The 21,449-nt window shown below is 35.8% G+C and overlaps 1 protein-coding gene and 1 non-coding gene across 3 annotated transcripts in view; both read right to left on the reverse strand.

Annotated features, from left to right (window-relative positions):
* Positions 1 to 21,449, reverse strand: part of LOC148951216 (uncharacterized) — a 75,359-nt gene that overhangs the window by 43,929 nt on the left and 9,981 nt on the right. The window contains exon 1 of one of the 2 annotated variants that reach the window (XM_089090734.1): positions 16,164 to 16,306. The exons of the other annotated variant lie outside the window; for it this stretch is intronic. The gene's annotated coding sequence lies outside the window, so the exon portion shown is untranslated. Of the gene's footprint in view, positions 1 to 16,163; positions 16,307 to 21,449 lie in introns of those variants that run through there. 2 annotated transcript variants of the gene reach the window in all.
* On the reverse strand, positions 7,009 to 7,081 carry TRNAR-UCG (transfer RNA arginine (anticodon UCG)). The gene has a single exon. It is a non-coding gene; the product is annotated as a tRNA-Arg (tRNA).

Raw genomic sequence — 21,449 nt, forward strand, 5'->3', positions numbered from 1 at the left:
AATTTACCTTAAAATTATTCCCACTACCCCCTTTGAAATAAAAATGATCACTGCAATAAGAGTTGAAATTTTTAAATTGCTAAAATCAATGTTCTCTCTTAACATTAAACGTGATGGATCTCTGATAATAGCTGTATAATATAAGAAATCAGCAGATACAATAATTAAACTTAAATCCCTTCTGAATACCCCAATTATTGCATATAATTGGAACCCAAAACAATCACCAACAAAAATAGTAGTTTATAATGTTCCCCCAGAGATATCTACTCAGGAGTTAAAAGAAGGGCTCTCAGATAGGGCTGGAAACACAATCCCAATTGAGGATGTTACCCAACTTGGAAAACCTAACTCTAATGGCCTAAAAGCCAGTAGATCCTTCTCATTCACACTGAAGGATAAAATTGATATCCCAGAAAAATTATTCCTATTTGGGCAAATCAAACCACACAAGGCATACAAACCTAAGCCGATCCAGTGTCAGAAGTGTTTCAAACTGGGACACACGACAAACAAATGCAATGAAATTCTCCAAGAGTGTGGTAATTGTAAATCTTTCTATCCTAAAGAGCTGACAACTTGCAACAACACTCAGCCTACATGCATCAATTGTAAAGGCCCACATGAATATACAAATAAATCATTATGCCCTGCATACAAGAAAAGAGCTCTAACACTCCAAATATCAACAGAGAAAGCCATCCCATACCCCTTTGCAGCAATGGAAGCAAATGCTGCCCAACAATACCAAATAAAGCCTGTAATGAAACCAACCAAAACCCCCAAGTCAACCTCCCCCCATGCATCGAATATCCCTTATAAAATACGATCTGCTAATCTCCCTAGCTCAAATCCCTATCAGAGGTAAGCACAAAGCCAACAAACCCCCTTGTCCAGCGGTTCGTGGTACGCCTGCCCCCCCCCCTCCCAAGAAGAAACGAACCAGAAACACTACCAGGAATCAATCCCTTAACCAACAAACAGGATGCACAACCAAAAATGCAATCCCCAAATATATGCTTATTCATTCTAAACTGTAATGCAGTTCAGGCCATGAACATACATCAAATACAGAAAACAAAAAGTATCGCAGAATTGGCAAAAATCTACATCCCTGATGATACGTTCATTCAAGTGAAAAAAGACCTTGCTTTACTTTTAACAAAGCTGAACATTGATACACAGTCATATGAAGAATAAATCAACAACACAACATATATCAATACTCAAATGGAATGTAAGATCACTCACAGAAAATAAACTAAATGAACTAATATCATTTATGAATATTAATTCCATTAATATTGCTTGCCTCCAGGAAACTCATTTAACCCAAAGTCAACAAATTAAGTCTCCGGAATATACTATCCTGAGAAAGGATAGATCTTCAGAGAGAAAAGAAGGTGGGGTAGCTTTATTAGTCAATAATAATATAAAATTTTGTGGCATCAATTTTCCAGATTTTGCAAATGATGTTGATGTAATTGGTATCAGTATTTGGCTGAATAATTTAAAAACCTACATAATAAGCTTTTATAACCCTAATGGCCAAACTACAGATGCCAAGGATTTCTTTAATTATATAAATAATTCTAATATGTTAAAAAATATCATTATCTGTGGTGATTTCAATGCCCACAGCCTTTTGTGGGGGAATAAACCAGCAAATAAAGCTGGTAAATTCATTGAGAATATGACTTCAAATAATAATGAATTAGCTGTTGCTACCCCTCCAAACCTGAATACATATTTCAACCCCAAAAGTGGCAGATTCTCCACAATTGACCTACAAATTGTGTCATTAAATTTGTTGAACAAAATTTACATAAATAAAATTTATAGTCTATGTACTGACCCCTTTGCTATAGTTTGCTCCCTAAATGAACCTGCTGAAACTTTATCTCATACCGCCAAATATATGAACACTAAAGCAAATTTGTATATGTTCCAAAACATGCTAATTGATGAAATTAAAAGTTTCACCGAAAGTTCATGCATTTCTAAGACAACAGTTGACACACATGCTGAAGCCTTGACATCTTTACTAGTATATACAGCTAATCATGCTATCCCCAAGACAACACCTAAGAAAACATTCCCTAAACAAATTACTAAGGCATGGTGGACAAACGAGTACCTAAATAAATGGAGGATAAAAAAAAGGCAGCTAAGACAGAATTCATTAAAAAACCATCATCTATTACACACTTAAAAAAATTACTACCAGAATCTAATCTAAAAGGACTATAATAGATGCTAAATATAATTACTGGAATAATTTTGCAAATCATCTCTCCAGAGAAACGCATGAGCCAATTATACATAAAGTCATAAGCCACATCTGTGGGAAAAAGGCTTCCCCCAGCCCACTCCTGTATGAGCTTATACATAATAATACCCATTATGAAAATGATAATGGAAAAGCTAACCTATTTGCAACTCTTTTTGTTAATAAGCTAACATCAAATAATCAAAGCAAACTGTCCACAAGTCCTATGAACCCAAGTTACAAACCACGCCCAGGATCCGAGTACATAACCAATCCATTTTCAATCCAGGAATTGAATAATGCAATACATCATATTAGGACCAAAACTAGCAGCAGTTATGACAATATACACCCTACATGGATAAAGAATCTCACACCTTCATACAAACAAGAACTACTAAATTGTTATAATCATGCTTGGGCATCTTCTAGGTTCCCCAATATATGGAAATGTTCGTCCCTCATACCAATCCTAAAGAAAAATAAACCAAAAGATAACCCTGAGTCTTATAGGCCCATAATGATTATACCTATGATGGGAAAAATAATGGAGAAAATGATACATCAAAGACTCCTCTGGTTTGTTGAAAAAAATAATATGATCCCACACACTCAAACTGGATTCAGGAAACACCACTCCTCAACAGATGTTTTTATTTTGCTAACAAATGCAATAAATGACTTTTTCTCAAAAAATAATGCCCTAGTGACAGCTTTCCTAGATTTTGAAGGGGCATATGATAATGTGAACCACCAATTCCTTTTAAATAAGCTTGCGAACCTTGGAGTGCCCCCTAAGCTAGTATTCTTTATTAAATTGTTTATTGAATTGTGAAGTTTCATCGTTTGTGTTGGTTCAGCCTCTTCACCCCAAAAGACAATAACCCATCCCCTACCTCAGGGAGCAGTCCTCAGTTACCTCCTTTTTGCCCTATATCTCTGGGACATGAACCTACCCCACACGAATCTACAATATGCTGATGATCTGGTGCTATAGTCATCTGGCAACACCTTTCAGATAGCACAGTCAAATCTGCAAAAGTTACTTTTCCAGTTCGAAAAATTCTCTCAACATTCAGATTTACCCATTGCACCCACCAAGTCAAAAATAATCCGATTTCACCAGAAGCGAAACCATGTTAATGCAAAACTAAATCTAAATAAAACAAATATTCCAGAAGATAATCATATTAATTACCTAGGTCTCTTGCTTGACCAAAAACTTAATTTCCACCTCCACATTTCAAACACAATAAAAAAATGTTATAGAAAAGCAAATATTACTAAAAAGACTTCTTTCCACACCCTGGGGTTGTAAGGAGAAAACCTTACTCCAGTTTTATAAATCACATATAAGACCCCATATTGACTCTGGGCTCATCGTCTATGGTGCATGTGCAAAGACCCAGATGCAAAAAATTGAAACAACACAAAATGATATAATACGTCTTATATTTGGTCTTGAAACCCACAAGCACCAAGTTTCTGCTTATGGAGAGTGGATTAACAACAATAAAGGAGAGACGTATCTTTCTCTTGACAAAACATCTTACAAAAATTGAATCAAATAGCTCACACACATTACATAATTGGTTAAGAGATCCAGTAATGTATAGAGGTATTGCAGATGAGTATGCCAATACTCAAAAGAAGTTCCCTGTACCTGCGAATTCTATTGCACCTACTTTCCCCCAATCCCCTCCATGGAATTGGTCATTTCCCATAATAAATACTGAATTTTCAAAATGGAATAAAGATTTAACTCCCATTGCTTTTGTCCAGAAAAAATTTGCAGAACTTAATACAATTACCTATAAAAATCACTTCCAAATATTTGTTGATGGGTCAAAAATGAATGAGAAGGTTGCAAGGGGTGTTTTCCTTCCTCACCTGAAAATTGCAATGGGTGAGAGATTATTTAATAATTTATCTATAATGTCTGCTGAGTTAAATGCCATAATCATGGCATTAGAACACCTTAAGCAAAACCAACCTTTGATTGCAAATTCGAAAAATATTATCATCTATTCCGACTCTTTATCAAGCCTTGAGTTGCTGGCCTCAACTCCACAATATAAGTTGGACATCGACACTTATCATTGTCTCAATATTATTGATAATCTTGCTTCAAGTGGCATAAAAACTTATTTTCAGTATATTCCTAGCCACTCTGGCATAAGTGGTAATCATCAGGTTGATGAAATAGCTAAAAATGTTATAAATATTGACCAGCAAAGTGGGACACCAATCCTAATTAGATATATTTTCCGACGGAGGCTATCAGATATTAATTTTACTAAGATTAATCCTATCCTTTCCCCCTTTCCCAATAAGTATCTTTCTAAAATCTATCATAGAATTCGTTCTGGAACAAATGGACTAAATTTCCTTACATTCTCATTAAAGCTTTCTAATTCAAGTGGTTCAATTCCCCTGTCCCCTCTTTGCAGGCATTGTAATATGAATAATGAAACAATTGACCATTGCCTATTTGAATGTAATATGCTGACGTCTGCACAACATACCTTGCTTTGTAAACTGTTAAAATACTTCAAACACCACAAAATCTCACTATCAGCCAAGAGCTTAGCCAACTATACCTGCACACAGAGCACAGAAATCGATATCTATCATCTTATATTTGAACTGCTTGAGTCAAAAGATCTACTGAAAGATATCTAATAAATAAGAGACAACCAAGACAGTAGCTCTGTAGCCCACAGAGTGAAGCAAAAAGAAGAGCGCTAAATAGTACCAACTGAATAGCCCGCCTGCTGCGAATTAGAAGAAGAAAATGTTGATTTTAATCACAAGGGAATAGGTGCCAAGTCTTACTCGTAGTTCTGGTAAGTCTACAACATGGATTAAAGCAAAACATAACACTGAAAAAAGTGCAGACAAGCAGAATTAATGCGAAGTCAACTAAAAAGAATCAAGGATACTTGATACAACAATATGATGCCATTTTGAAAGATTAATTTAAAAGAAAATATTTGACATTTGATTATAATATAATTTTTCAGATTTAATAATTTATTTTTTTCTTTCCTATAGCCTGTTGTCTGACAGATTGTTTGTCTAGTAAATATATACATATACATATTAGCGTCAAATTTTCGTATTACTGCTATGTATATTAACACTTGGTTTTCTATTACAACAAAAACATTTGGTAATAAAAAAGGCAATAATTAACTTGGTAATGAATGGTCAGTTTGCACTGTTTTCATGCGGAGCCACCAGCAGGTTAATTACTTTTTGTAGGAGGAAAGATGTCACTACTAGTAGCCATTAACCTTAAGAACTTCTTTCAAGATTCTACTAACCAATATAATTGAAGATCTCGAACCTAATTTTAATCTAAAATCTGTTCCAAAACAGAGGCGAAGCTTGATTAATTCTGCCCTTTTATCTTGCTATAAAATACATCATAATATGCCCAGAATTCAGGCAATGGGAATTATGATAGTTGGGTGTCTGTACCTTGCCTATCCGAACATACCAACCAGTTTGGAGAAATAACATTCAAGGTGTTACATGAGGCTTTCAGTGGCAATTAAAACCTGTCTTACAAACAAAACACATGATTGATCTTTTAATTTACACAATTACACAACCACAGGGATATTCCCCAAATAGAAGTAAAATAAAAAATTTGCTTTTCCCCCCATCAAACAGAACTAATAATTTAGAAACCAGTTTAACAAATTCTGTTCTGTAACCAATTTTCCTTCCGAATTTCCTCTGCGATTCATCTGCTGGATTATGAACAACAATCCAACAAATCCAAAAAACAAATTAACCTTCTCAACTGTTCAAATGGTTACGATGGTGTAAATTGAGGTAGGCATGATGCCAAATCATGAATGGAGTATCTAAAGGCTCTTCAGACTTCAACAATAATTTGAAATAATCAATGTTGAGTTGAAAAGAATTGGAAAGTCGAATTGATGAGTGTGTACAAAAAAGAAAAGTAAAAAAGAGGGAAATTCCAATAAAAACATGCATTGCTCGCTTTGGTTTCACCATGCCAATTAAAAAAGACTTTATGTATAGGCAACAATGCATGAGAAAAGTCTAGAAATTCATGGCGTATCTTTAAGTGTTTTAGTATAAAGAATTTCAGCAGGATCTTGCCAAACTGGTTACTTAAAGATTAACAAGAAATTAACAATATTAAATGGCCAATTCTCTTTTTTTCTATTTTTTAGTATTCATCCTTGTTTTTAGGGGATACCCTTAAGAACCCGTAAAATTAAGAACTGTGAAATAAAATGAATCAAACATTTTAGTCTTTGAAAACCTCACATAACATCTAACTGAGAGGTTGTTCACTTTCAAAAATTATGCACTCCAGCTGGCACACGCCACATGGGGCGGAAATGTGCTATGACTGGTAGTGTGTTGTGCGAGGTGTGAATAGCCAGTGGAGTACCCCCCCCCCCTAATTAGCAAATATATAGCCCAAATTTGTTTCTAAACTATTATATTTTCATCCTATTTTATTTCATTAGCATTAACCAAACTTTACTTCTTTCAATTTAGCGGTGGGTGAGATATAATGCACAAGTACCAATTTATACTTTTTAAAAATTGAGGGATAACAAAACATTTCTTTTTTTTAAGGAAGCTGCATTGAAAATTATAAAACAATTGCTATATTCATTTTCAAGTTTTCAAATTAATCTTGCAAATTTTTTTTATTGTCTTGCACAAAGCTTTTTCCACTAAACCAAAATCGACCGCGGCAGGACTCGAACCTGCAATCTTCGGATCCGAAGTCCGACGCCTTATCCATTAGGCCACGCGGCCTTACAATATTTATTATTTAAAAAAGATATCGAACTAATAATAGGACACTCCAGACTTTTCCCTTTTTTTATTTAAGCTCTGACCATGAAATTGGTACAACTGACATCAACTATAACTATTTTTACCAATATTAAGAATCATTAAACAATCTAGCTAGGATGAAGGTGAATGCCTGCTCTTTTCTTCTGCTCTTTCATAATTCGATAATCATTTCTGGGGGGAAATTAAATTATGACCCCCAAAAGGTAAAACAGTTCATAGTAACCAAAAGTAAGAAAATATTTTAAAAAAAAGGTACTTTTCTGTTATCCCGATCACACTCAAGAAGTGAACATAGCCGCCCATAGACTGAAATTTAGGGTTGAGGGGCTTACCTGCTCTGATCAGCATTTCCAGTGCTGTACATGGGCGCCCATATGGGGGGGGGGGCTCCTCCCGCCCCCCCCCCTGGCTGAATGATGCTGCCTTATTTTTATATTTTTGTTCTGAGATTTCTATTATATAGCATCAAAAGTGTCAATTAGATGAGGTTTGCCCCCCCCCTGGAATTCAGCTTATGGGCGCCCATGGTGCTGTATAATTGAAATCTCAAGACAAAATATAATGGGCAGCGCGATAGCGCTGCCTAAGTAAAGAGCGACGTGGGCAAAATATATTGTTTGTTTTTTTTCTTATAGAAAGAAATGTCATAGGAACTCCAAAAGAGCTCATGGAGAGCGGCCATCTCCCCCTCTCCCACGTCAATCACTTCCCCAAACGCATCCAATCAAAATTTTGAGATAGCCATTTTGTTCAGTGTAGTTTAAAGGTCTGGAATTTATGACTTTGTGAATGACCCCCCCCCCCCCCCACAACCCTCAGAGCAAGGGTTATAAGTTATGCCGTGTGGGGATATAAGGTTTTTTATAGGAAGGGGGCTCATTTTAATGGTAATCAGAAGTTCTACTGTCCTTTTTAACATTTGAAAGTGATTGGAGGTCATCCAGCCCCCTCCTCATACACCAATCATTTCCCCAAAGACATTCAATCATGATTTTTGAGATAGCCATTTTGTTTAGTGTAGTTGAAGTTCCAGAAATTATGTCTTTGAGGATAACTCCCCTCCCCCCATACAGCCCTCAGGTCAAGGGTTGTAAGTTACGCCCTGGGGGCATATAAGTTTTTTTTTTATAGAAATGGTGGTTGTACAGACTTCAAAGAGGGCTCATTAGATTGGTAATCAGAAGTTATAGTGCTCTTTTTAAGAGTTAAGTGATCAGAAGGCAAATAACCTCCCCCCCCCTCCACACACTTACGTCTTATTTTCCAGAAACGCATCTGATAGAAATTTTAAGATGGCCTTTTGTTGTCCCAGAAACTTCGAAAAGTGCTCAGTCGGTTGGTAACTGAAAGGACTAATACCTTCTTTAATATTCAAAAGTGATTGGAGGGCACCCCCCCCCCCCCACGCCCATTTCCCCAAACACATCCCGTCAAAATCTTGAGATAGTTATTTTGTTTGACGTAGCTTAAAAGTCCAGAATTTTTCTTTGAGGATGAGAACCCCCTCATGGTACTCAGGGCAAGGGTTGTAAGGTATACCCCGAGGGCATTTAAGGTTTTTATGGAAACGGGGTATACACTTCAGAGGGGAGGGGGCCCCTTATATTGGAAATCGGAAGTTGAAGAGCCATTTTTAAGAGTCAAATTTATCGGAGGGCAGCTATACCCCCCCCCCCACGTTATATTTTCCCCCAATGCATCCGATAGAAATTCTAATATAGCCATTTGTTCAAAAATAGTTCAAAGATCTCATAGCACAGCTTTTGGGATTGACACAACCCCCCCAAAGTATGAGGATAAGGGCTTTAGGTTATGCCCCTGGGGGATGTAAGGTTTTTATAAAGAGGTGGTCTTGTGAACTTTAGAGGTGGCTCATTTGATTGGAAATGCACTTCTAGTTTCATTTTAAGAGTTAAGCGTGATGGAGCAAAAATAGCCCCCCCCCCCCTCTCCCTAATATCCTCTTTTCCCCAAACACATTCGATCGAAATTGTGAGACAGCCATTTTGTAGCCAATAGCCCAAAGAGAATATAACAATATCTTAAGTAATCAAATATAAGCAATATTTAGGCGGGCGTTGAGCTAAATCAAATCAAACTATGAGCATGTGAACTTCCAAAAAGGTGACAAAACAATATCCCGAGAACAATTTATATTATTAAGTTAGATCTTTAAGGGTAAGTTGTGGGGGATTTTGAAAAAGCCAGAAAGCACTATGTGTATACTTTTAGTACTACAACTACTTACTGTAACTTAATTAGAGTATTAATGTGAAATTTCTAGGAAGTGTTTAGGGGGCGTTCCAATTAAACGAAAAACTATGTTCATGTATGTTTTCCTAAATATATGAAGGCTACATCGCAGGTAACACCAATTTGTAATAGATAGAAATAACCTTCAAGTATTTAAAAAAGACAGTGTAAATAAAAATTAAAAGTTCTAGGGTCATTTCTAAGAGTTAAAAGGGGTTGGAGGGAAATCAGCCCGTCTCTTAAGCCGATTTATTTCCCAAACATATCTAGTCAAAGTTTTGAGACTATTATTTTGTTCAACATAGTAGAACGGTCCAGTAACTATGTCTTTAAGAATATTGGGCATGTAAACACGCACAATTATGCCAAACTATGAATTCGTATGAAAAAAAAACCGAAAAGATATAAAATATTTTTTTTTATGAAAATGACTTTGTCAATAAAAAAAGAACAGAAATTCATCTAAAAAAAACTTTTTCCGCAAAACAAGCTTTTCAAAGAAAAGTAAAGAGCTCCATTCAGCCAAAAATGGGCAGAAATGAAGTCAAGTAATGAAGTCCAAGCGTAAAACTACCACAAATGACTATCAATAAATAAATGAAACTCAAAATGAACAGAAATTAGAATAAGAAGCCGAATCAAACTCGAAATGAGCAAAAATTAACATTAGCAGGGCTGATAACCGCCAAGCCTTCTCAAGACCAGAACATAATTTGCGCTTTACTGAAAACAAAATATATATATAAATGTTTTCACTTTTTTTACTTAAATAAGTAAAAAATCACTTTTTTTTACCCATTTTTTATTTGAGGAATAAATATCAGTATAGGTAATTAAACTGACAATCCACGGTAATTTTTTTTTCAATAAAACCTAAGTTATGTCCTGGTTTTGAGAAGGCATAGGGCTCGTCAGGCCTGGTAATGTTAATTTTTGCTCGTTTTGAGTTTGACTGGGCAATTTATAATAATTTCTATTCGTTTTGAGTTTCATTTAATTTTTGATAGTGATTTGTGATAGTTTTACGCTTGGAAGATTATTTGACTTTATTTCTACCCATTTTTGGCTTAAAAGAGCTCTTTACTTTTCTTTGAAAACTTATTCTTTGGAAAGCTTTTTAAATTAATACAAATATATGACACCATCATTCCGCCAGGGGGGGGGAGCCGCCCCCCCCTTATGGGCGCCCATGGAAGTGAAGTCTGGTTAATCATAATGAAATATACCAAAATATGATGAAAATATAAACTTTAGTAACAAAATTATGGAAACTACAACAGAGAATTATGGAAAACAGGCCACCAAGAACGCAATATATTAAATACTGGTGCTTGTCAGTTATCCCAACCACACTCAAGAAGTGAAGTTAGTTTAATCATAATGAAATATACCAAAATATGATGAAAATAGGTACTTGTTAAAAATTCTGACCAGACTTTGTTTTCTCTCTATAATACAACTAGTTTCTCTCTCTGTCCAGTGGTGGATCCAGGGGGCGGGGGGGTGCGCCCCCCCCCCTTATGTAGTCTATAGTAGTGTAATTTACTTAATTAACGCAAGTTTGCGTTAATTGAACTTGCTCCTAATGCCAGTTTATCGGATCCACCTATTTTGCCCCCCCCCCCCTAAAAGAAAACCTGGATCCGCCCCTGTCTCTATTTCAGTATGCCCTTGGAGATAATCAGCTTAGCCTGAGAGTTAAACTACAATGCAGGTATATTTTAATTAAATATTTAATATATAGAGTTGGTATTTTGGTTATGTTTGGTTAGGTATTCAATATAATGCATTCTGGGTGGCCTGATTTCCATAATTCTCTGTTGTAGTTTAATGATTTGGTCACGAAAGTATTATATTTTCATCATATTTTAGTATATTTCATTATGATTAACCTAACTTCACTTCTTGAGTGTGGTCAGATGCAAAATCACAGAACGATAGTCCTAAGAGAATCAGAGTTTCAGTTAAATACTGAAAATAAAAATTAAACAATTAAACGATCCCTAGAGTGGCCCCCCTCTACCAAATTCCATGACCAAACTAACCGATTAGACCTATTGAGTTATAGTACGAATAGCATTACAAAAAGCACTACCTCTTATTATCTTTTCCAATGATTTTTATTTTCATTTAGGAAATTTTATTCACTGTATATACTTCCATTTCTGTCCTATTGCAGATGTAGAGGGTGTATTCAATTCCACTTTTGAAAGTTTTAAAACAAGAGAATCTAATCTTGAACTGATGGATTTTAGGAAGTAAAAGCACCTTAAATATCAGGGATAAAATACTACTACTACTACTAACAACTCGACGCAGCAACAAACCTTCTGAGGCCAACACAGCTACGCACGCTCCTCCTCCACCCCAATCTATTCAAAGCTACCCTAATTACACCCGCCCACAAAATTCCCATTTCCGTTCAATTTTTCTTTATGACGTTCCAGACGAGAACGACCTGCTTTCCGTTTAGCCCTAGATGCTGGGCTGAAAAGAACAATCTTCGGAAATATGTCATACATCATCTGCACACCGTGCCATAGCCACCTCAACCTTTCTTTCTTTATAGCCCTAGAGAGCGGTATTGAACCACATTTTTCGTATTACCTATTGTTTGAAATACAGTCAATCATCCGGTTTTCGGAGCGTCCATGCTTCAGAGCCATATTTGACCACTGTCATCACTGTAGCTTCTAATATTCTAATGTTGGTTTGCAGACTTATCTTCCTATTTTTCCAAACTCTTTTTAACTGTGAAAAAACACCCTGAGCCTTTGCTATTCTACTTTTAACATCTTCACTGCGCCCACCATCTTTACTAATAATACTTCCAAGGTAAGTGAAGCTGCCCACCTGATCAATCTTTTCATTACCCAACGTCACCTTTTTATCTTCACTTATTACTAGCCTTAGTGACTTAGTCTTCTTAACATTAATTTTCAAACCTATTCTAGCACCCTGAACTCGCAAAACTTCCAAAACTTCATTAGTTTTGCTCACACTTTCATCTAGGATGCTTAAATCATCAGCTAGACTTTTTCCTCCCCATTTGATTCCATGGTCTCCCGTTGCCTTTCCTGTGCTCCTTAAGACAAAGTCCATCAAAATAATCCACATAAAGAGGGATAGAAAACTTTAGGGTCATTTTTATAGAATTCGTTTTTCTTTTTTAAACAAAGTTACAAAGGGAAAGGTAATTTTCAAACTCTAGGAGTCAATTTTCCCTTCCAATTGGCTTTCAATTGCAATCTGTGGTAATACTTTGACTTATCCTGAATCTTTGCTTAGACAGCACCATAGTGCTGCCTATGATTTTTGTTTTGGCTTTATGTGGCCTGCTGATATTAAAACCATTAATATAAAGCAGCGAACCCACAAAAAAATCAATTTAACAAAAAATCATAAATCATAGGCAGCGCAATAGTGCTGCCTAGGTAAAGAACGATGTTGGTACAATGTATTTTTTTCTTGTTCTTCCATACCAGGGCACTTCGTATAGAAGGAGTTGTAGTAGAAACTTCAAAAGGGGCTCATTCGATTGGAATTTGGGGTGGCTAGTGCCATTTTTAATTGTCGATAGCGAATAGAAGGTAACTAACACCCCTTCCATGACTACCATTTTCCCGAAAGTATCCAATTAAAATATTGAGATAGCCATTTTGTTCAATGTAGTTGATTTCCAGGTAGAAATTTTGTTTTTGAGGAGGACACTCCCCCACAGCCCTCAGGGAAAGGGTTTTAAGTTATGCCCTGGGACATATAAGAACTATGTTGGCACAATGTATTATTTATTATTTTTTTCCTTTAGACCAGGGCACTTTGTATCGAAGAAGTTTTCGTAGAAACTTCGAAAAGGGCTTATTCAATTGAAAACTGCAGAAATTAACATGAGTAGGGCTCAAAACCCTTATGCCTTCCAAATGGCCAGAACATAATTTACACTTTACTGAAAAAATTTAAACGTTTTTACTTTCATAATTTTAATAAATCAAATAATACTAACATTTTGATTACTAAATATCAGTATATGTATATTAGACTGACAATTCACATTCATTTGTATTTTTTCAGTAAAGTGCAAATTATGTTCTGGCTTTGGGAAGGCATAGGGGCTTTGAGCCCTACTCGTGTTAATTTCTGCTCGTTTTGAGTTTGACTCGGTTATTTATTTTAATTCCTGTTTGTTTTGGGTTTCATTTATTTATCGATGCTGATATTTGGTAGGTTCACGCTAGGTAGATTATTTGATTTTATTTATTGCTCATTTTTGGTTTAATGGAGTTCTTTACTTTTCTTTGAAAAACTTATTTTGTGGAAAAAGTTTTTTTAATTAATTTCAATAAATAACATATATTAAAAGCTTAGTACAACAAATTAAATCTTACAGAGTCAAAAGCCATTCAAAATTATGAGCAAATGAATAGTACAATACCCCAAGCTATCAGAATAGAGCTTGGTTAAATTATGAGATTGCGCATCCTGTGCTGGGCATGGGGGTTGGGGGAAGTGCAGGGGGGATATGTACTGCAGCATTAGTGGTGAACCTGGGTGAGAAAAGACAAGGGTATAGGAGCTAGCATATATTCCCTTAGCCTTGAAGTGGCAGGTCCTATTATTAACTGTCTGGTGGGTATGTTTTTCAAAAAGTGAGATTTAGGAATGCCAGTTTTCTCTTGAATCTTCCCATAGTCTTCTTGTCTAGTCGGCCAGCCACTAAAAAAGTAGTACACTTTGATGATCAGATTGGAACAAAAATCGCCGATTTCCTGCAAACCCTACCAAAAAGCGTTGTGTACCAAATGGATCTTTGCAGGTACCAATATCAAGGAGACCTTTGCTACATGTCAATTCATAATTTTCACTGACAATCAGTCAGAAAAGTTTTTTGTTCTTGTTCAGACTATCACAAATTAACGCTGGTAATTTAGAGATAGATAAACCACTCTCATTGATCATTCTGACTATTTCTGAGTTCAAGTCTTCAGCTCTGGCATGTCTAATAAACACAGTTTTCAGATGTCTTTCTAAGAACTCGTTTCATCTTTTCAGACCACAATCAGATTGTCATTTGAAGCTCTTTCTTACTTTTGGAGTTTGTGGTTTTGTCAAACTTGACAACATTATAACTGTTCCCAACTTCATCAAGGGTCATCTTCCAGAGCTGGGATTCAATAGCTTTGGTTAAAAAATAAGTGGGCTTAGTTTTTTTTTACTACTGTATCTGTGAAAATTTTTCCAAATACATCTGCTATTCTTTCTTCAGATTTCCGAGGATAGTCAGACTCAATCATCTTCAGAGCCTATGTAATTTCTCCAACTGTTATTTCATCCCGCACTACATAAGCATCTAGGTGCAGGACAGTTTTCCCACTCTCCATGGAAGATACTGTCAAAAGGCAAAGCGGATTCAGTGTTAGCTTTAAGGTAACATTCTTCTTATGTTCAGCAGTTCTGGCATGCTGCAGTAAAGCATAGGAGCCCTTATGGCAGACAATTGATGTATTGCAGATAGAACAGTAGAAAAGGAACAGATCTCCTGGAATGGCTCTACACCACTCTTTCATTTGGTGTGCTGTTGCTTCTTTTTCATCCAACCAAGTCTCCTTGAATTTACACTTTCCCATTCTTGTTCAAGCTGAAACTTTAAACCCGACCCCCCCCCCCCCAAAAAAAAAAAAGAAGAAAAGAAGTTAGTAGAAAAGCAGAAAAAGAGGAGTAGAAAAATATATAGGCTATTATCAGAAATGCATTCAAATAAAAAAGGGCACTAGGAAGTAGTCTAATAGTTTGAGAAATGTAGATAAGCTCAAAATCATGCAAGAAACCTGGTTTTAAAATCGCCTACTTTGTATTTTCTACATGGAGTCATTCTATTACTTTTCGGTCCTCTGTATGTAACAAAGCGATACCCAGAAAAGAGTTTTCTAAGTAATTAACAAAGCCAATCAAACCCTTCCACCTCCTAGCCTATTGACTCCAGAGGCAAAGGAGGTCATTCCTTTTGTTACTAGTCTGTCTACTCTGTCAAGACAATAACGTTGTATCCTAAGTAACAACGAGTTTTGTCTTTCTTAGACAAGTAAAAATAGGTTCCAAGAATCTCAATTAAAACAAAAATACTCAAAACCAAATACTCATAGGTATTGGTAGCCTTCAGGATACAGAACTTTAAACCAAAGCAAGGAAAGCAACATTAGGGACCTTAATCAATTTAAGGGACCAAGGGATCTTCATTTGATTTTAGGGACTTTGTGGCAGCCATGTAGGCCATATGACACTACCCTGCAGGACACAACTGGTGACTCCACATCTCTCACAGAGGACTGATTCTCCTTCATTAGTAAAAAGCCTCACTCTCTGTGTTCGCTCTGTAAGAAAAGCTGAGATCTAGTTCACAAGGTGTGTATTTAATTCCACTTGAGATGAGTTTTTTGTCCAAGTGTGTGGATGTGGAACTTTGTCAAATGCTTTTGCAAGGTCAAGCAACCGGACATCCACAGGTAAGCCCTGATCAATCAGGCCTGTTATAACATCATGAAGATGTGGATGTGACCTATCTGGCCCAACTGATTTGTTGACATCTAGCAATTTAAGTCGTTTGAGGATATTTGAACGATCATTCTCAATTGGCTCCATTGGATGGTGGATGTGTGTAGGGTTAACATTGGGTAGGTCTGTATCTGATGTACTACTGAAAACAGACAAACTGGCGGTCCAGTTCATCTGCAATTTCTTCTACATCTGTTAGTTCAGCTCCTGAAGCAGTTAGTTTAGATAGATTGCTTACCAGGACTTTTACATGACAAATATTGCCAAAATTTCTTCGGGTTATGCTTGCATTCTCTGGCTAGTGTGGCGTCATGGTTCTGGTAAAGTTTCCTAGTTAGATTTCTCAACTTATCTCTTGCTTTTTTGAATTTCTTGTACTGTTCTGGACTTTCAGTTGTTTTGTAATTTTTTAGATCTCTTTTTTTTATTGAGCTGCTTCTTAATTTCCTTGGTCATGTATGGAAGAGTCTTTGGCTTTCTCCTGTAAGATACAATAGTGTTGCTATCTTGGATTCTAAGTAAAGTTAATTTGAAAATTTTCCATCACTCTTTTACTGATCCCTGCAAAAGGTTGCTCCAATTCAGCATTTTCAGTTCCTTCCTGATGGAACTGTAATCCGCGAAGACCCTTTTAATAAATTTATTAGTCACAGTCTTTAGACAGAGCAGTATTTCTACAGCTATGTGGTCACTCTTAACAATGGGGGGCAAGTGCTCAATGTGTTCTGAAAGGTCTTGGTTCTGGAAGATTCTATATCTTGTTGGTTTATCAACAGCTTGATATAGGGAGAGGTCATGTATACAATCAAGGAATGGTTGTTGTGTTGCATCATCTTCAGTATAACCAAATCCATCTTTCGATGATATTTGTGGGAAATTAAAGTCCCCAGCTATTAGCAAATTACCTTTATGTGATGCATTAATTGTTCAAAAATGATCTGCTATGGCTTGTTCTGTAACAATTTTGGATGGAGCTGAAGGGCTTCTATAAATACGAGCAATTCTTGTCATGCCAGGGTCAAGTGGAACCTTTAGATCAGGGGTGGCCAACCCACAGCCCGCGGGCCGCATGCAGCCCGCCGTAAACATTTTTGCAGCCCACAATATTAATCACACTTTTATATTCTGTGCCCTCATGATGGGCACACATCTTGGAACATCAAAGATCCGAGTTTCACTCTTAACAATGTTTTTTATCAATGTATATAGCCTGAGTATTATATTATTATGTTGTATAGCCCGAGTATTATTGATATATCACGTTATGCAAGTAGAGTTATAAAAACAGTGAATTGCATTTGATCATATGCACTTGCACATTGACAATTTAGGGATTTTCTGAAAGAATTATGTTCTGAATACAGTGATGTTGTGTACTTCAGTCGAGTCAGATAGTTAAGTAGTGGAAGATGTTGACAGCAATTTCATCAGTTACGAGAAAAAATTGATTTCCTTATAAATGACAAACAAAGGTGTGTGCCAGAATTAAGAAATGATGAGTGGTTATTGAATTTATGCTTTTTAGTGGATATTGTCAATAAACTCAATGAATGCAAGGAAAAAGATAACCTCGTAGTCAATACATTTAATCACACCAGAGCATTTCAGAAGAAATTGCTGCTATTTGAATCACAATTGAAAATTAATAATGCTCACCACTTTCCAATGTTGACAAAATTTAAGAAATCAAAATGTAACAATTATTTAAAATATGCGAAAGAAATATGAAAACTACAGATGCTTTTGAAAGTTGATTCAATAATTTAGAGTTAAAAAAAACAAAGTTTTTGAAATATATTTATCTCCTTTTCATGTTGAAATTGAGTCTGCCCAAGAATATCACCAAATGGATTTGATTGAAGTACAGCACAATAATGAATTAAAAGGCATGTTTGACGATTCAGAATCAAAAATATTTTTTTAACATTTATGTCACAAAAGAAAAATTATCCGATTTAAGAAATTTGGCACAAAAAATTGTTAGTACTTTTGGTTCCACTTACACCTACAAATCTGTTTTTTTAAATAAAGTTGACAAAACACAAAACAGCTCAAACATAACAGATGCTAACCTTTAACCCCAATCACGATGTGCAAATACACAAATTGAGATCAACTTGCAAAAGCTAAGTGAAAAAGTGGAGAAATAAATATTGCACTAGTGAAATAAATATTTTTCAATTATTTTATTTTTTTTTCACTTTATTATATTTTTTTATGTTTAGTTTTATATATTTTTTACAATGTGCATTTAGTATCATTATTATTATATTATCTATGTTTATGTGTAAAAAATAGTAGTAAACATAATTAATAAAAATTCATTATTTTTCAATTTGTCACTCCAAAAAATATCTATAATAGGTTTAAATCTAATATGGGTATATATAATTTTATATGCAGCCCATGGAGTTATGATGCATTTCCAAAGTGGCGTGCGAAGATAATTTGGGTTGGCCACCCCTGCTTTAGATCAAAGCAGACAAACTCAACATAATCATTGATAGGGGGAGTATCTACCACTTTTACATTATACTCAGCTCTAACTATAATACACCCCTTCTGCAATTACTTGAACTAACGTTTGACATTACCTGGTATCCAGGAATACAGATATGACTATCCTCCAATTGAGTAATACTATTCTTGGGACTCACCTCTGTTAACATCATCAAATTGTACACCTTATTAGTTACAAGGCTTTTTACTTCCTCAATCTTATTGGTTAACTGATCTACATTCTTCTTCTTCTAATTCACAGCAGGCGGGCTATTCAGTTGGTACTATTTAACCCTCTTCTTTTTGCTTCACTCTGTGGGCTACAGAGCTACTGTCTTAGTTGTCTCTTATTTATTAGATATTCTCAGATATCTTTCAGTAGATCTTTTGACTCAAGGAGTTCAAATATAAGATGATAGATATCGATTTCTGTGCTCTGTGTGCAGGTATAGTTGGCTAGGCTCTTGGCTAATAGTGAGATTTTGTGGTGTTTGAAGCATTTTAACAGTTTACAAAGCAAGGTATGTTGTGCAGACGTCAGCATATTACATTCAAATAGGCAATGGTCAATTGTTTCATTATTCATATTACAATGCCTGCAAAGAGAGGACAGGGGAATTGAACCACTTGAATCAGAAAACTTATATGAGAATGCAAGGAAATATAGTCCATTTGTTCCATAACGAATTCTATGATAAATTTTAGAAACATACTTATTGGGAAAGGGGGAAAGGATAGGATTAATCTTATCAAAATTAATATCTGATAGCCTCCATTGGTAAATATCTCTAATTGGGATTGGTCTCCCACTTGGCTGGTCAGTATTTATAGCATTTTTTGCTATTTCATCAACCTGATGATTACCACTTGTGCCAGAGAGGCTAGGAATGTACTGAAAATAAGTTTTTATGCCACTTGAAGCAAGATTATCAATAATACTGAGACAATGATAAGTGTCAATGTCGAACTTATATTGAGGAGCTGAGGCCAGCAACTCAAGGCTTGATAGAGATTCGGAATATATGATAATATTATTTGAATTTGCAATCAAAGGTTGGTTTTCCTTAAGGTGTTCTAATGACATGATTATGGCATTCAACTCAGCAGACATTATAGATAAATTATTATATAATCTCTCGGCCATTGCAATTTTCAGGTGAGGAAGGAAAACACCACTTGCAACCTTCTCATTCATTTTTGACCCATCAATAAATATTTGGAAGTGATTTTTATAGGTAATTGTATTAAGTTCTGCAAATTTTTTTCTGGACAAAAGCAATGGGGGTTAAATCTTTATTCCACTTTGAGAATTCATTATTTATTATGGGACTTAACCAATTCCATGGGGGGGATCGGGGGAAAGTGGGTGCAATAGACTTTGCTGGTATGGGGAACTTCTTCTGAATATTGGCATACTCATCTGCAATGCCTCTATACATGGCTGGATTTCTTAACCAATTATGTAATGTGTGTGAGCTATTTGATTCGATTTTTGTAAGATGTTTTGTCAAGAGAAACCTACGTCTCTCCCTTATTGTTGTTAATCCACTCTCCATAAGCAGAAACCTGGTGCTTCTGGGTTTCCTAAGACCAGATATGAGACGCATTATATCATTTTGTGTTGTTTCAATTTTTTGCATCTGGGTCTTTGCACATGCACCATAGACGATGAGCCCATAGTCAATATGGGGTCTTATATGTGATTTATAAAACTGGAGTAAAGTTTTCTCCTTACAGCCCCAGGGTGTGGAAAGAAGTCTTTGTAGTATATTTGTTTTTCTATAGCATTTTTTTATTTATGTTTGAAATGTGGAGGTGGAAATTAAGTTTTTGGTCAAGCATGAGACCTAGGTAATTAATATTATTATCTTCTGGAATAGTTGTTTTATTTAGAGTTAGTTTTGCATTAACATGGTTTCGCTTCCGGTGAAATTGGATTATTTTTGACTTGGTGGGTGCAATGGGTAAATCTGAATGTTGAGAAAATTTTTCAAACTGGAAAAGTGACTTTTGCAGATTTGACTGTGCTATCTGAAAGGTGTTGCCAGATGACCATAGAACCAGACCATCAGCATATTGTAGATTTGTGTGGGATAGGTTCATATCCCACAGATGTAGAGATATTAGGAGGCAGCTGAGAACTGCTCCTTGAAGTGGGATCGTTACTGTTTTCTAGTGGGGTGAAGAAGCTGATCCGACACAAACGATGAAATGTTCTACTTGTATGAAGGATTTATGGAAGGATACTAACATAGGGGGTACTCACAGGCTTACAAATTTATTTAAAAGAATTTGGTGGTTCATATTGTCATATGCCCTTTCAAAATCTAGGAAAGCTGCAACTAGGACATTATTTTTTGAGAAAGATTCATTGATTGCATTTGTTAGCAAAATGAAAGCATCGGTTGAGGAGTGGTGTTTCCTGAATCCAGTTTGAGTGTGAGGGACCATATTATTTTTTTCAACAAACCAGAGGAGTCTTTGATAGATCATTTTCTCCATTATTTTCCCCATCACAGGAGTAATCATTACGGGCCTATAAGACTCAGGGTTATCTTTTGGTTTATTTTTCTTTAGGATAGGTAGGAGGGACGAACACTTCCATATATTGGGGGACCTAGAAGATGCCCAAGCGTGATTATAACAATTTAGCAGTTCTTGTTTGTATGAAGGTGTGAGATTCTTTATCCATGTAGGGTGTATATTGTCATAGCTGCGGCTAGTTTTGGTCCTAATATGATGTATTGCATTATTCAATTCCTGGATTGAAAATGGATTAGTTATGTACTCGGATCCTGGGTGTGGTTGGTAACTTGGGTTCATAGGAATTGTGGACAGTTTGCTTTGATTATTTGGTGTTAGCTTATTGACATAAAAAGTTGCAAATAGCTCAGCTTTTGCCTTATCGTTGTCATAGTGGGTAATATTATGTGAAAGGTCAAACAGGAGTGCATTAGGGGAAGTTTTTTCCCCACAGCTGGAACATATGACTTTATGTATAATTGGATTATGTATTTCTCTGGAG

This window comes from Artemia sp. Qi Xiang Cuo, chromosome 6 (genome assembly GCF_049724085.1).
Source record: "Artemia sp. Qi Xiang Cuo chromosome 6, ASM4972408v1, whole genome shotgun sequence".
Classification (NCBI taxonomy): Eukaryota; Metazoa; Arthropoda; class Branchiopoda; order Anostraca; family Artemiidae; genus Artemia; species Artemia sp. Qi Xiang Cuo.